The following is a 15,760-nucleotide window of genomic DNA, read 5'->3' on the forward strand; positions in this document are numbered from 1 at the left end:
AGCCCAACTGGTTTGGATGGGATTGGTTTGAATTTTTTTCCTCCAAAACTGATTCAATCCATTCTTTAATGACCCATATGCCAAATGCTATATTCCTTTATCATTATTATTCATCAATCTTAGAATTTCAATTCATAACAGCACTCATTATTATTCACACAACTTGACAAGTTCAAAGCAAATATTAGTTGTTCTCTGACTCTGAGATATCAGTTCAAGTAAGTCTTTGACAGTGGAAAATATCTGCAAAGATTTCAGATATAAAGTGCGAAAGTCTCCATATTTACTTATGATTTTCTAATCAAAGACAATTCAATTTAATGACATGATGTAACTACAAATGCAATGACAATGATCTAAATTTGACAGCATAAAAATTGGGGAAAATATCATCTCATTGTAGATCTATACATGACTACACATAATAAAAAACACAGTACTTTCAATGGCAGATGACCCAATTGTCACTGGGCAAAATGTATATTCATTAAAGCAAAGATAGAAAAATGAATTCTATGAAACCTGGGAATAGTTTTTGATAGCTCTGTTGAAACCAGTGTGATAAGAATGTAAGACTTCATCCACAACCTCCTCAATCACATCACTTTGCTCCTTCAAAATTTGGGCAGCACCTTCACGATCTTTTGATGTCAAAATGTGGACAACATGAGGTAACAAATCAAAATGAGCAGCAGCCCAACACTCATCTATCCTGGGGATATCTTCTCTCAGATACTGCGTTCAAATGGAACACAGACTCAAATTATCATGGATGAATATAATGTGCAATGCATGACTAAGTGCTGTAAAAATACCACAAATCCATAACAATGAAAATCCCATAGCAAAGAATTTAGATTTCTAATTTCTGTTTGCAGTAAAGGCATTTGGCTATTAGGATACTGATTACATATCTCGCTCATAGCATTTTTATTGTGTTTTCTGTTGTCCTGAATGATTCGGTTCTGTTTTGAAGCCCAGGGGAATATTTGTGTTGATTGAAAACACATGTTCTAGAGTATTAAAACTTTCCATGTAATAGAAGTACATCATGAATTTTTTTCTAGTACAGAAAGTCATAAAATGTGAAATGGCAAGAGTGGAAGGATTATGAAACCAGATGATGGATAAGACTTAACAAGGCATTTATCAAAAGTTACATAATCTTTCAATAAATACTATGTTGGTTAGGAATACCTTAGAAGAAGAGACAACTGGAAAGACTGTTTGTAGCATGGGAAAAATGTGACAGCCTGATGGTTTTACTGCTTCCTAAACTCTAACAATGCCATTGTGGTTTGTCAAAAACCATGAAAAACAAATACAACCTTCGACAAAATATCATCTTCCACCTTTCTCTAGCAAGAACCTTACCATAGAATATAAAGCAATTTTCTTAAGCTAAAATACCACACAAAACAAGTGAATCTTTCCCAAAAGTTGTGCACATATTCCAGAATCTATGAGAACAACTACAACAGTAGGCCCACGAGTCCTTAAAACTAAACTACTTGCTAAGAATCCGTCAGCCAAGATGTTCACTAATCTCATCATAAATGCAAATCTTAGAAGAAACAAAGTAAAACTTGCAGCTTTTTCTGGAGGCAGAGGTAACTCATAAAAAATCCCCATACTGAGCCTTCTATGTCTCCACACACCATGAAGATACAATACAAGATGTTAACTTGTGCTAGAACCCCCACAAGGCTAACTGCAATGCATAAATTCAAGTTAAAAAGAAATCAACTGCACCCAAATGAATGAAAAGGACTATCGATTTAAAATGGAAACACGCCATAAAGTTTTTAAGCTGCATTACAATATATTAGAAAATAAGGCTTCACTATACGCACTAAGATGGAGGCGATAAAACATGGTTTAAAACAGAAATGGAATCACAAAAACAGAAAAGATCAAGGGCGGATGTAAGAGTTGTCAGAAACATTTCCTACAAAAGACTATTTCTAAAGCAAATTATTATGTCTTGACTCTTGAGAAGTCGAGACCCCAAAAAAACATTGACTGTGTTTCAATGAATATAATAATCAACACTCACCACAACTAATAAATTTGAGGCTGAAACCGAAAAGTTATTTTAAATAGAGCATTATCATTCTGCCAAACAGCAGGATAATGTGCCAGGGGGCAAAAGAAGCACACATAACAAGAATATTACCAAACTATGATTTTCGTATGAAATATAACAAGTTTAACAGCCTAATTTAGTTGCACCACAGCACAATTGATTGAAAAGTTCGATTCAAAGCCCCCTACCCGCACCCAAAAAAAACTGTTAGAAGTTCAGGAAGGAAAACAGTCAAGTCTAGGAAGCCTATTAGGATATATATATATATATATATATATATATATATATATATGTTGGAAATTCCGCCTTCATTGCGGTCCGCCCCCATCCGCCTAATTGCGGCATTTGGGTTGCCTTCATTGCAGCCTCCAACACCTTCATTGTGTTGGGTGTGAAGGGGTGGATTTAGTCCCACATTGTTAAGAGATATGGCCTGTGTAGCGTTTATATAGCTTAGGCAACCCTCACCTTACAAGCCGGTTTTGTAAGGATGAGTTAGGCCCAATACTCAATTCTGACATGGTATCAGAGCCTATCCTAGATCTATTGTTGGGCTTCCCGCATCGTCCACGCTTCAGGCCCATTGGACCTGAACGTGAGGGGGTGTGTTGGAAATTCCGCCTTCATTGCGGTCCGCCCCCATCCGCCTAATTGCGGCATTTGGGTTGCCTTCATTGCAGCCTCCAACACCTTCATTGTGTTGGGTGTGAAGGGGTGGATTTAGTCCCACATTGCTAAGAGATATGGCCTGTGTAGCGTTTATATAGCTTAGGCAACCCTCACCTTACAAGCCGGTTTTGTAAGGATGAGTTAGGCCCAATACTCAATTCTGACAATATATATATAGTTTGTTTGTTATGCTTGTAATCATAATTACTTTTCTTTTTAAACCATAAATATCTTTCTGTTGTACCTATAAATAGTTTCTGTTGTAACTAGTTAGCTCTTTGTTTAGTTACTGTTAGTTTCTAATTAGATGTTAGCTCGTGTAAGAGTATTCCTTTGTATTCTCAAATTAATACTGAAATCACCTTCTTCTTATCAAACTATTTGATCGCTTCTGTCTCTTTCTAAACAAAACTAAATAAAATGACCATATCTTTTTGGATATACATTTATTCTTAACCATTCAAGGCCACCAACCCCATGCGTGAACGTTATAAAGAAAAAATACCTCTAAGTTCAGCTTCGGCAGCACCCAAGAAGAACCTTGAACTTCAAATAACCTGACACTAAAAAATCACAGCACAACCAACGATTACCAGAAACGAATTTCAACTCAATGCAAGCAAAATAGCATCCGAAGCTTAGCACTTAACAGCAGTATTAAATATTTAAAATTTTCGACATAAAAAATGTCCATAACAAAATCACAACTTAGCCATTTCCAACAATTCAAAAATCTCATCAAAAAATTGCTCACAAGTAACCATTGATTATTTCCACTGCGGTTTCTGAAGATCATGAATCCTTAATCACATAATTAATTTTTGATAAAACTTAATTAAGCACAACATGGCAACAGCCAACAGCCTAGTATAATTCAATGTATGATCAGGCATTCCATTACACTAACTAAAACAACCAAACACTCGATTCAACTACCAGAAACTCAATTCAAAGTTGAGATATTCAGCAATTTCACTCACACGGAACAAACAAGGCGGTGGTGCAATAACACAGCAAAAGCAATCGACAATTCAAAGTTGAAGACTCGCGAAATGAAGTAACAGTGATAATTCGGAACATGCATTTGGATTGGAATTGGAGATTGTGTGTGTGGTAAATCAAGGGTTTTGCTGCGAATTGTACCTGGCCGGAGCTGTGTGAGGGATGAATCGCCGGTGGAAGGCGTAGAGTGGTGGCGCTAAGAGGAGGAAGCGTGTGAGGAGGAGAAAGAACAAAGAGGTGAATTGATTTATTGACTGGTATATATGACGGATGATAAAACTGGCAAATAGATTTATGATTTCGCAAGGTCCTTTTCAATTTTCATAATTCTTTTGAGATTCGGACAATATTCAATTTTGAACCGTTTTTAGTTTTCAGTTACATTTGAGTATTAATTTTTAGTGTGTTTGTTTCATATTAAAACATAGTGATTTTAACACTTCAAAAAAAAAAAACATAGTGATTTTAGTTGTCTAAAAATAAACTAATTTTTAGAGATTTTGAGAAAAATATAAGTTGATTTATGTTTTATTAAACTAATTAAAATCACTTTTTTAGTTTTTGTCTCATCTATTATAATAGAATTTTCTAAAAAGCTAATGAAAGTAGTTTTTTTAAATAATCTAATTTTAGATTTTTTTTTAAATGGGTCCGGCGAGGGTGCACCACCCGTTCATGGGTCCAACGTTGCACAAGCTCTTAAAACCCTTAGATTTATTATTATTTAAAGTGGGTGGCTAGGATTAATTAGATTCAACTAAATAGATGATCTTTATGACATTGTATCAGCGGGGCCACTACGCCGGCTTTTACAGCTCTTGCTTTGTTTCCCTGATTAATATAGATAGATTAAAGATAGCAGTAGCAGCATCCTTCTTACCTCTGGGTGTACCTTTAAAAAGTAACTTTATAAGAGCTGGCATAGCTCCAGCTGTACCTATTGCAACCTTGCCTCCATGCTGACATTTTTCAGTACATCTAATATATCTGGTATAGCTCCTGCATTTACTATGGTTCCTTTGTTATTCTCGTTGATTGAAAGATTGAGAAGTGCCGTAACAGCATGCTCCTGAGTTCGAGGATCTGCAGAAGACAACAAATCTACTAGAAGTGGCATCACTCCTACCTCAGCAATACACACTGTCATCTGCATTCCTCTTAGCCAGTAACCGGAGCTCACCAGCAGCAGCCCTTTGCTGTTCTATATCGGTACTTGTTAGTTTATCCAATAAATCCCCAATGCCAGTTCTGTCGCAATCTGAAAGGCTGCTTCCAGATTTCGTTGTTCTACAGTTTCCTTGTTTCTTTGGTAGCTCAACACCATTGCTTTCACACCATAAAGCAATCAGATCCTTCAGAACATAATTAGGAGTAAGGGCTGTATGCAGAAGTGTCAGCTGTGTCCTGAGGCAAGTTCTGTGACCAGCATCTTACATATGTCTGCAAAAGAAAGTTAAAAGTTTATGAGTAATCATACCTGATATACTATAACAGAGCTACACACACACACAGATAATCTTTGATAATACCTGACCAGTAGAGACAATTACAGGATCTTTCATTAGTTCGAGAGATATGGGACATCGAAAATCATCTGGGATTACAGGTGACCGGTGCTTAGCTGACACATTTTCACACTCAGAGGTATCAACTTCAGGATTTCCTGTGAGAACACAGTCCCTCAATTTCCTAAGAAGGAATGACATCGTTTCAAGACATTCCCCTAGTCCTCCATCGTTTTTTATCACCAATTCATGTAGTTCACTAAACTCTTTCTTTAGATCATTTATAGTCCTCAAATGCAACTTCTTTGAAAGTTTTTGAGTATAGCAGGATCAGGGTCTTTTTCCTTTTGTGCCACTGCCATATCCAAGTCTAGTTGTAAATCAGCAAATTATGTTTGATATTTGGCTCTTTTGAATTGAGCATGCACCAGTTCAATCTGAAAAAGAAAAAAAAAACAGTTAAAACAGTTATGAGAAATATGGCACATTATTATCTGTCAAAAAAAACAGTTAAAACAGTTATGAGAAATATGGCACATTATTATCTGTCAATTGATGCTACTGATACTCCTTTTTTGTATCATATGGTTCTCAGTCTCCTTCAAATATACAATAAAAATTACCTGTTCTTGAACTTCCTCTGATATTTCAAGTTTGTTGTATAAAATTTCACTCAAAGCGGCTTCAAATTTTTCAGTTATTTGTTGGAACTTATCTATTGTATCATTCCTATGCAAAGCCTGTGATATGCAAACAATTGGTTACATAAAAACTAACAGTCTTGATCATCTAACATGCTTGGAAAACAAGTTTAAACCAGAGTGCATAAAACATCTGCAGAAGTTGTAATCTAATTCTCTGACTCTAATTGTAATGATACTTAACCACAGTGAAATTTGAAGTCAGCTGCTGCATACATGGAAGGAAGAAACTTGAAACATACAAGGCCTGGTTTCAGGAATACACTACTTTTCAGAATTTGAACTTCGCGTCAGTTCACAGTTCTATCCACTAGAGAAAATATAAAATGATGACCACATTGGTCACACATGAAAAAAAAAAAATCCTAAAGGATGCCTTCGGTTTGGTGAAGTCATCAAAGTGAACATTATACATATATGCATTCACAAACAAACACACACTGGCACCTTAGCAATACAGGTCATTTCAATCAACAGAAGAGATTTCTTTTTTTAACTCTGACAAGAAACCATAAAATTGATAAAAATAAAAAATAAATAAATAAAAATATTACATGGACAAAAAAAGCTTCAAATTCAGGAAACAACACCCACTTAAAGTGATTGGATATGCCATAATTAAACTTGGGAATTTGCGCATGAATGGAAGCAAATAAATATTATACTCATGAATCCAGTATCCATGCTTCAAATTCAAGAAAGCACTTAAGTAATTTATGCATACAGCAATACACATATGTAAGTATGTAAAACACATTAGAATAGAAGCAACTGAAACTAGATAGCATTGGCAATTGGCAATCACATGCAAACCAAACATAAGAAGCAAAGAGTACCACATATATTACCTCAATTTCAGGACACAGGGAACAGGCAAGTCAAAGAATAAATTTTATGTTTCATCAATTTCCTCAAAGCAATCACCCCAACAACAAAACATTGGCATAAAGCTTTTCATGAATTTCCTCCCACTTTAAGAAAATCAACAACATTCAAAACTGAGTTGGGCCAAACGGACATTTATAATTTCCTCCCACTTTAAGAAAATTAAGTTATACAAAATATTTAACATGATTCATAATTATATAACTAGAAGTTCATATATATTTGTGAACATTTATAACTGAAGAGTATGAACTATTAACATTTTAAATATAATATTTGTCTTCAAATTAGAGGTAAAATAAGAAATCCCCTTTTTAAATATAATAAGTCTTTAAATTCATCAATAATTACCATTAGATGCAATGGCCCTTAACTTCTTATTTTCAACTTTTTCACCTGTTGGCAATTAAAGCTTGGCTTTTCTTTTTTTTTTTTTTTAATTTTTTCTAACATAATTGAATTGGAGAAAAAATTTAAAAGTAAAAGCAGAAAATTGCAAAGTCATTTTCCATTGGACATAGTCCCCACTCATTATTCATTGCCTAGTCACACTTAACCAACCCATGTTGGTTGCTTAAAAGAAGTACAAAATTAGATGGGGTATGTTATATGCAAGAATGATATTTTGAAGTTTACGATATAGTATACAATGATGTCGATGCAAATTATAAATTATAGGTAAGAGTAACGATATATCCATTTGAACCACTACTAGTCACTTTGGGGTAAGGTAAATGTAATTCTTCTGTGAGTACTCTTTGAATTTGGCAGCTTTCTCTGTCTTAGACAGGAACATAACCCCGGATAAAATCTAGTTAAAGATAGTAAACATAACCCCGGATGAAATCTAATCAAGATCAAGGTTTTGTTGATATACCCTTGTAGGCTACATCGATGATAAGTTGTAAACTCGACACTTTTTAAATTGCATTAATGGACAGAACTTAGATCAAACAATATGGCATATGGATATTTATTTTTTTGTCCAAATTGAGTAGCATTGTTAATGGAGGTTGTTTAACGTTAGCATCATAATTTGGCTACAGAACTTGATGCCGAGGGATATAAAGAACTAGATGCAAGTTTTGTACATAATTAATTTGTAACTAATGTTATATAGCCTGAATAGATGCTGCATTCCAATTCTGAGGCCAGTCAACAATTTTTTAAGGATTCTAGGTCAGAAACAACAGGAACTTGAGAATACCACATAATTTCAGAATAATAAAGTGGTGCTACTTGCAAAGCAAAAATCATGTCTGGTTTAAACTACAAATTATCTTTCTTTATTATCCTCAGCCTATAGTCAGCACGCATCCTATGGTTTCAATCCTAGAAAGGCCTAGTCTTTTTCAAATGTAGGAGGAGCAGTTAGAGCTTTCCAGCATGACTGTTTAACTTCTCTAGAAGTAGAGTTCTTGCATAGCCTTAAAATGTGATCCAGCTGATTCTAATTCTCTTTTTCTGGCCTAAAATATTTTTTATTGGTTAACTCCCTACATCCTTATGTAAGACCAAGATGTTACCTTTTTCAAAAAAAGATTCAATCTTGGATTTCCGTAGAATGGGATTCCTAACCGAAGATCATCTTTAGCTCCTCCAATAGGTCTATATGAATTTGCTACAACTATCTTCAGGCAGCAAGAACATCAGGGGCAAGCTTGCTAGTAGCACAGTCAACAATTTCCTAAGAGACCAAAGATCAGAATTAAAACTGAAAGTTACCACTACTAGCAGAGTGTTGAAGCATAGAGTTCAGCTCGGGTCTTTAGACTCTTATGATAAGAATGAATAGTCAGTTACTGTTAATTGCTAAAACTTGAGAATATTTTGACTTAAGTTTCTCGTTGCCTGGGTGTTAAGCTTACCATTGAACAGACTAAGCTTTGTACCACAAGATCAGTATCAAGACAGGGACATATCATTTTGGCAAGTTATATTCAATTAAAATTTCCGAATCAGTTTGACATGGATTTCATATATAAAAGATAAAACTGTGATCACAAATATTAATGTTACTATGGTATAAAATGATTGTAGAGATACTGAAGGTGAGATATGATCATATCCATTTCTAATTGAATAAGAATCAGAACCACTGACTATTTTCTATTTTGTTCATCAATTTTCATTCTTGCCAAATACAAAATGTCATGATTAACTTCAAAATTGAATCACTGTACGTAAGTAAATATCAAAAGTACCTCAAATAATTCATTGATAGTATCGGCAGTCTTTGCAGATGTCTCTATAAAAAAATCTTCCATTCTTCTCTGCATAGTCAACGCCATCCTACACCAAAAGAATAGAGTACACAGTAAGAGAGGAACAAATCATGTTTTTTTACTGGAGTTGGACAACAATAATGTTCAGGATTGTTGCGATACCTGAACAGCCACTGCCCGCTTCTCGAGAAGATCAGCTTTATTTCCAACCAGGGCCATCAATATATCAGGGTTTCCATGTTTTTGTAGCTCCTAAAAGTTTAGTAAGATTTCAGCTGCTAAAATAAGTGACTTATAATAAGGAATGGAGGGAGTATTAAGAATGTTTACATAAAATGAAAAGAGAGACGTAATAAAAAGAAAATATCCTTACCTTAGATGTTGGATCAAACTGACCACGGACAAATCGTAGAACAATAAAGCTTTTACCAACATCAGAATCACCTAAGAGCACAAGCTGTGTTCGGTGACATTTAAAGGTTAATTAGTTACTTGTCTTGTAAAGGTTAAACAAGAAAATATTGGCAGTATAAAAGACAATTTTATGATTATTGGTAGGTACACATAGCTCTATGGGGATCATATCATTTCTAATTGGGAACTTGGGAGAGACCAGAAGTAGTATTAACAGTTAAAAGTTCTTTTGTTATCTTAAGTGCTTATTCCTATCAATTATTTTCAGCTAATTCCCTTTTTCCTCAGCTGCGGAAAATTGTGTGTGCTAAATTGAAATTAATTCATCCATTTTTCCACCCAAAAACCCATCAGAGCTAAAACTCAATAATCACTTCTAACGACAGAACCCCATTAAACTACAACCCCAAAATCACAAATCAAAACCACAAATCAACCAAAGTTTCAAATTTTACCCCATAAACACATGAAGAGAGCAACAAAAAAAAAAAACGAATAAAAGCCAAAGGAGGTAGAATTTGATTACCTGCTGCTAGGAGAAGTTTTCTGCAAATGAGGTTTGTTGGTGAATGTGATGGTGCTGCATTTATGGAAAGGGAGTTTCGTGTGTGAGAATTGTGATGTGGCACTTTTGAGAAGGTAGAAACTTTTTGCAAATGTATATATGATGATGATGATGATGATGATGATGATGATTTCTAATCTACATGGGTGCGTTTGATTCCGGAACTGAACAGAACAACACAGACAAAATTGTATCGAAAAGAGATATAGGACGGTAATATTTTTAAATTTGAAAATAAAATGAGTATTTTCGTATTTTTTTATAGCTGTATTGTGGACAAAAAGTTATCCTGTGGTTTAATGGGGAATGGATTCTCTCAAGTGTAATTTACACTTGAGAGAATAAAGTGTGGTTTGTTACCATTGATCAAGAGAGAGAAACATATAAAAATTTAGAGAAAATGAATTTAGATGGTGTTAGATTACACTTTATTCTCTCAAGTGTAAATCACACTTGAGAGAATCCATTCCCGGTTTAATGAAGGACAAAAAATCTTGTTTTTGTCATGTTCTTTGCTACCTAATTTGTTCAGTCTCATAATCAGTTTCAAATCAAATAGGGTACAACAAAAGTTGTCCAGTCCAATCCCCTATATTCTAGCCGAAGTAATTATTTTTGTTACAATATTTTTCTTATCGTTAAATATAAAATTTGATATTTTTTTAACTTTTATTCTGATAGTCAATAATAAATTTTTTTCTAAAAAAATATTAGAAAAATTAGTGTAATGCTTTTAAACAATGTAATTATGTTTTTTTCATGGTATTATTGTTTCTAAAATACAATAATCGGTTAATAGTTTTTTAATTCACAAAAACAATCGCTAATTTATTAATTTACCGATTTAATATACCGGTACATTCACTGTAGAAGCTCCCGAAACTTTTTTGAGCCATAACACTAACCTGATCGACGCTGTGACATGGACCATTAAGATCGTTGTTCTGAAATTAAGCATTCACATATGGCTATGTTAGTGCGAAAAAAATTTGTGTCCCGTTTGTTCTGAAATTAACCATTTTGGATTATCAATCAAGTTTTTTAGTTTTTTATTTTAAAAAAACGAAGGGAATCAAACAGATTATCATACCCTAAATTTTTTTTCTTTCCCCATCCACTTGAACATAAAAGGGTATTAGAATTCAAAATATCACTCGCACTAAATTATTCTTTGTGATGAGTCTCAACTCTCAAGCTTGATGCCCTCGTCCTAAAATGACGAGGCTAGCGCGAAAATTGCTAGACAAGAAATGCTTCTGCACACTTCCTTTTTAGTACTGTACTAGCCTAGACTTAAAAACACAGGTCCAAGATTGTTACCAGAGAAATCCTGATTGCTAACTGTACCCTCCTCCAAAACCACATTACCGCCAGACGAATTAAAGCTTTAGCCCACATGCCCATTCACCACTTCAGGCCCACAACAACTATTCTTAATTGATTGCTCTCCACACCTCCCACTCTCACTAACCATACTGATTTGGATACCACATATAAAATGACTAAGAAGATATAGTAATGTGAAAAAAATCAAACATAGTAAGCTTGTGATTGGTTATGATGTTTCTACTATCTACCTTTCATAATTTTTTATTATTTCTTTGGTCAAGCAATTATTTTTTAATTAGTGGTTGATATTATTTATTTAACCTTCTAGTATGAAATTGTCCACTTTAAATATCCTTTAGCCCCGTTCTTGTTCTTGTTGGTGGCGGAGGGTTTGGCGATGAGATGTGCGGGAGAGCTTAATATGTTTAAGGGGTTTAGGATTCGTAATGATGGTCCTTTAGTATCGCATTCAATATGCGGATGACATGCTTTGCATCGGTGAAGCTACGGTGGATAATCTTTGGACTTTGAAGGCGATTCTCCGTGGTTTTGAATTAACTTTGGGTTTAAAAGTTAATTTTTGGAAGAGTTGCTTAATCGGGGATAATATTTGTGTCCTGTTTGTTTGAAACCATTTTGGTTTTAGTTTTTAAAATGTATTTTATAAAAGTGTTTTAGAAAACAGTTTTTAAGAAGAAAAAAACAAAATTTCTTGAACCTATTTTACTATTTTAGTTTTGAAAATTGATAAACAGAAAACAGTTTTTGAAAACACTATATTGTAAAATTAGATTACCAATCAAGTTTTTAAAATTTTTAATTTTTAAAAACTATATTATTGAGAAGGGAATCAAACAGAGTACCAGACCCTAAATTTTTTTTCTTTCTTCATCCACTTGAACATAAAAGGGTATTAGAATTCAAATTATAACCCGCACTAAATTATTCTTAGTAATGAGTCTCAAGCTTGATGCCCTCGTCCTAAAATGATGAGGCTAGAACGGTTCATTGTGAACCCAAAAAAAAATTGCTAGACAAGAAATGCTTCTGCACACTTCCCTTTTGCTGCTGCACCAGAGAAAATCCAGGTCCAAGATTGTTACCAGAGAAAATCCTGATTGCTAACTGCACCCTCCTCCAAAACCACATTACTGCCAGACAAATTAAAGCTTTGGCCCACAAGGGCACGGTCTCTTTATTCGCTCATGTCATCAAAATTCAAAGGACCGACTTGATGGTGCTACTTGGAAAAATAGAGAATTTCTATTGTGCTTTAGTAGTGTCAAATTAATTTATATCGACGAAAATAGGTTTTTTCTAACATGAAGAAGTGATTCATGTGGTGCATCATGGACAAGTCTCGAATAACATTATAACGAATACGAATTCTACAAAATCGACCATTGGATTGAAAGATTATATCATATAAATCATCCATAGAAATTTTTAGAAAAATTGAAAATCATTTGATATGTTATTGAAATCCATCAAAATTAACGGTTTATGAGTTTCATTAAATACCGTTAATTTTGATAGGTCTCAATAACATATCAAATAATTTTCAATTTTTCAAAATTTTTTTACGGATGATCTATATGATATAATCTTTCAATCAAACGGTTGATTTTGTAAAATTCGTATTCATCATAATGTTATCCGAGACTTGTGCATGATGCACCACATGAACCACTTGATCATGTTAGACTTGGCCACAAAAATAAATATAAAAATGGGAAATGCTTAACATTGCTTTCGGGACAACGGTTAAGGAAATAAAAATGGTAATATAATTTTGAAAGTAGTATTTAATGTTTTGAAAATTTTAAAAAATAATCTTTTTTTACTTAAAGTCTTTAGTTTTATTTATAGTTTTGTGTTCTTAATCCTTATCTCGGAGAAACTCTTTATCATGATCCTAAGAACCACATATGCATTGATATTGTTTTACTTTATGCGCATAAATGGAGAGTGGTTTATAATCTTCATCAGTGTTCGGACCCAAGATTTTGCAGTTTTTTGTGTGACTTTCCGATGGTGATTCTTTGTTTATATAAAAAAATGTACTTTGTATTTTTTTTACACCAAATTTACTTTGTATTTTGAAAAATAAATTTTATGCGTAAAATGATTCATTTTTTGTTGAAATAAAAGTTAATATATATCACTTTGAATTTTGAAAATGACAAAATATTTAAAAGAATATTAATTTATTTTAAAGTGACTAACTTTTTTTTTTGAAACAATTAAAGTGACTAACTTAACACTATGAAAGTGAAACAACAAAGAGAGATAATTTATTTCTTTCTATGGACATGATAAGAATGAATATGAACCTTTAATTACTTTTTTGCAATATCGTTTTTTAATTTATTTTTTTTGGTAAGCAAAAAAAATATTATAAGGGAGTACAAGGGGTACTCAATCCCTTACAATATACAAAGCAAAAGATTATATGCTTTGAAGACAAACAAGTGGATCAATACATCAATTATAAAAAGAATAAGCGGATTAACGACCTGATCGACCACTGAACCATATCCAAGATATAGTTTTAATGTTGTCCAATAAAGAAGAGATATCAGGGATAATCCCATTGAACACCACATTATTTCTAAGCTTCCAAATGCACCAAGTAGTGGCTAACCAAATCAAGTGCCGGACACGATTACCTTTCTTTGATTTAACCATGTTCCCAAAATAAAGAAAATGGTTCCAACCTTCCAAACCTTGCGGCATATATTGTCCTAACCATCCAAACACCTTTTCCCATACACCTTTAATAACATGACAATGGAAAAAGAGGTGGGAGCAATTTTCACTATCCAGAAAACAGAAAATGCAAGAAAGATCATGTGAATTGGATAAAATACCTCTATGATGCAAAGCTGCCCTTGTGGGTAATTTTTGTAATAATAATCTCCATCCAAAAATGCTAACCTTAGAAGGAATATCGTTCTTCCAAAGATTCTCAACAGCCCCCAATACATTTGAATCCACGGTAATAGAATTTCGTGATTGAAGCAACAAAGTATAGCAGGATTTTACGGAAAAAAGACCAATGGAACCCGGGATCCATCTCCACTTATCATTTCTATTCGGTTGTATAGAAAAACCAGTTAACAAATTTTGGAGTTCAAGAAGTTGTTGTTGTTCGTTGTCTGATAGAGTAGCACGCCACTGCCATGACCCCATGAGGAATTCTCCATTCCAAAGCAACCTATCCGCAATCATAACTTCTTGGTTTGCTTCTTTAATGAAGAGATTAGGAAATAATACACTAAAAGAATGATTACCGAACCATTTAAACTTCCAAAAGCCAATATTCTTACCATTGCCAACACAACAACCCACATTTGACATAAAACAGTCGACCTCCCCCTCCCTTGCCGTGCCAATAACATCTTTCCACCAAAGTGATTCCTTATTGCCATTCACCGAAAGTACCCTGCTCAATAAACTCGTTGGTAAGTGACCGTACCTAAACCTCAACAAATCAGACCACACCGTGGTTTTTAACCGTTTTTTAATTTTTTGATGGTAAGCAATATCTTGTGGTGGACTTACACTTGCATAAAATAAGAAAGTAAAAAAAATGTAATCAAAAGGGAGGATTAGGAAAAAAAGGAAAAGAATAAAACAGAAGCTGGCAAGGCTCATTAAACTTACATTAATAAATTCATCCAACTTCAACTTCAAAATAAATTCATCCTCCCATGCTTAAATTCACATTCATTAGTTACAAACACTTCTCAATTCTTATATTTTTGTTTTAAGTTTTGAGTTTCAAAAACATTTTTTATGAAAATTTATATTATAGATTTGAAATGACAATATCTTGTATATTATATCAGATGATATTTCTAATAACGTTTAATTGATTGTAACAGAAACTGGAAATTGCTTTCTTTCGGGGAGTTGTCCAAATGAATCAATGAATTGTTCCACTCAATGTAAAACAAATAGGCTTCCATTTTGGTGGCCATTGTGATAGTGGTTCAGGCATTTGTTGTTGTTATGCAAACATTTAAGAGATTTATGAGATTGAGTGTGACAACATAAAAATAAAAAAGGTGAAATCTTAATAATATGTATGTTGTTTGCTCTAGATTTTTTCTTGTATGTTTTATTTCTTTATAGTATGTATTTAGTTGCTAGAATTAGATGAAAATTGGTCACTTGTAGTAACTACAGTAGTATTTAACTAGTATTCAATGATATGATGATTTCTATTTAACTTGTATTCAAATTGAATCAAAGTAGTGTTTTGTTTCAATCCTGAATGAGTGTGTAGCAAATGATGTCATGGTTTGGCTTGTGTTGTGTGTTGGTGTTTTGAATTCTACAAAACTACTTATTTTATGGTTTTTTAAAGAAATTAA

At 33.5% G+C, this 15,760-nt stretch overlaps 1 pseudogene; it reads right to left on the reverse strand.

Moving 5' to 3' along the window:
- Positions 1-453: 453 nt before the first annotated feature.
- On the reverse strand, positions 454-10,136 carry LOC123882797 (annotated as a pseudogene).
- Between the last annotated feature and the right edge of the window lie 5,624 nt (positions 10,137-15,760).

This window comes from Trifolium pratense, linkage group LG5, assembly GCF_020283565.1.
Source record: "Trifolium pratense cultivar HEN17-A07 linkage group LG5, ARS_RC_1.1, whole genome shotgun sequence".
NCBI lineage: Eukaryota > Viridiplantae > Streptophyta > Magnoliopsida > Fabales > Fabaceae > Trifolium > Trifolium pratense.